The 1,873-nt window shown below is 44.8% G+C and overlaps 1 pseudogene; it reads left to right on the top strand.

Annotated features, from left to right (window-relative positions):
• Positions 1-466: 466 nt before the first annotated feature.
• On the top strand, positions 467-1,412 carry LOC119514641 (annotated as a pseudogene).
• Positions 1,413-1,873: the final 461 nt, after the last annotated feature.

The following is a 1,873-nucleotide window of genomic DNA, read 5'->3' as shown; positions in this document are numbered from 1 at the left end:
CCAGATCATCATTTCAGCATATTATGATCATTTTTCCTTCTCCTTTAAAATATTTTTTATTTTTTTCCTCTTGTCCAATTGCACAATAACCACTTGTTAGAATGCACACACAGGTTAAAAATATAATTTAAAAACCTATACAGTCTCATAACATATAAATGCAATGTGTATTCTTAAACACTTCAGGGTATAGTAAAATGATAAGATTTAAATTAAGACATAGATATTAATCCTATAATATAGAATATGTCAGATTAGAAGTTGCTGAAATGATTACTTTGCATGAAGAACTTCCATGTTATATTTTTGTATTTGTTATTACCTTCAGTACTGATATGAAAAATTATGAAGTTTAGTCTAAGATATTTTTGCCAAGAAAGTTGATTTTGCTTATATGAATGTCCTTATTCAAGTGAAGACATTTAGGAAATATCTGCTGGTGTGAACATTTCAGACTCGTGGTGAAATGGATGGGGGCAACCAGACAGAGGCCTCTGAGTTCCAGCTCCTGGGGCTCTCAGAGAATCCCAAGCATCAGCAGATCCTGTTTTGGATGTTCCTGTCCATGTACCTGGTCACAGTGGTGGGCAATGTGCTCATCATCCTGACCATTGGCTCTGACTCCCGCCTGCACACTCCCATGTACTTCTTCCTGGCCAACCTCTCCCTCACCAACCTCTTCTTCATCACCAACACAATCCCAGGTTGCTGGTGAACCTTCAGACCCAGAACAAAACCATCTCCTATGCAGGGTGCCTGATGCAGCTCTATTTCCTGGTCTCTTTGGTTGCCCTGGACAACCTCATCTTGGCCACCATGGCGTATGACCGCTATGTGGCCATCTGCTTCCCCCTCCACTACACCACAGCCATGAGCCCTGGGCTCTGTGTCTTACTCTTGGCCTTTTGTTGGTTCTTTTCTATCCTCTGTGGCCTCATCCACACCCTCCACAGGACCAGGGTGAACTTCTGTGGCTCCCGGTAGATCCAATACATCTTTTGTGAGATGTACGTCCTGCTGAGGCTAGCATGTTCCAACACCCAGAGCAACCACCTACTGCTGATCGCCATGGGCTGCTGCATCTTACTTATTCCCTTAGGGTTCATGATTGTGTCCTATGTCCAGACTGTCAGAGCCATCCTCTGAATACCCTCAGCATCTAAGAAGTACAAAGCCTTCTCCACCTGTGCCTCCCATCTGGCTGTGGTCTCCCTCTTTTATGGGACCCTTTGCATGGTGTATCTGCAGCCCCTCCACACCGACTCCATGAAGGACTCTGTGGCCACAGTGATGTACACTGTAGTGACCCCCATGATGAACACTTTCATCTACAGTGTGAGGAACAAGACATGCACTGGGCCCTGGGGAGGTTCCTTCTGGGGGAAGCCTTTCAGAGGATGATACAAGGGTAATTTGGGGAAAACGGCATTGAAGTGGAGATGGGACAATCTTATCACCACGTGCAAGGCTTGACCTAGACCTTGAAGGACTGGAAGAGTTGAATTGATTTGACATGTATTCAATCATTGATTCCTTCATTTAACTGATAGTGCCTGAGCACTATAGGGCTTTTACTGAGTTGCAAACATGGATTGGAAGCTCACAATCTACTGAGGAAGAAGAGAATTGCAAGGCAATGTCATGACCCCAATGGGTGTGTTCTTAGCAACATTTTAGGGGAGCCAAGGCAGGAAGCCTGGTCTGGCATCTTAGTGGTGGAGGTTTGGAGAAGGTGTCCCTGTGGTAGTGAAAGCTGAGCTGAAGAAAGACAGAAGAATTATGCTGGAACAGTGGTAGGGAGAGGAAAGCTCACTCCTAGAGTGACAAGTAAAGATGAGAAGAGAGCGTTCTCATTTGGAGATCAGACAGCCTG

This window comes from Choloepus didactylus, chromosome 18 (assembly GCF_015220235.1).
Source record: "Choloepus didactylus isolate mChoDid1 chromosome 18, mChoDid1.pri, whole genome shotgun sequence".
Taxonomy (NCBI): Eukaryota; Metazoa; Chordata; class Mammalia; order Pilosa; family Megalonychidae; genus Choloepus; species Choloepus didactylus.
Note: the sequence above shows the minus strand (reverse complement) of the source record. Positions and strands in the feature narration are given on the sequence as shown.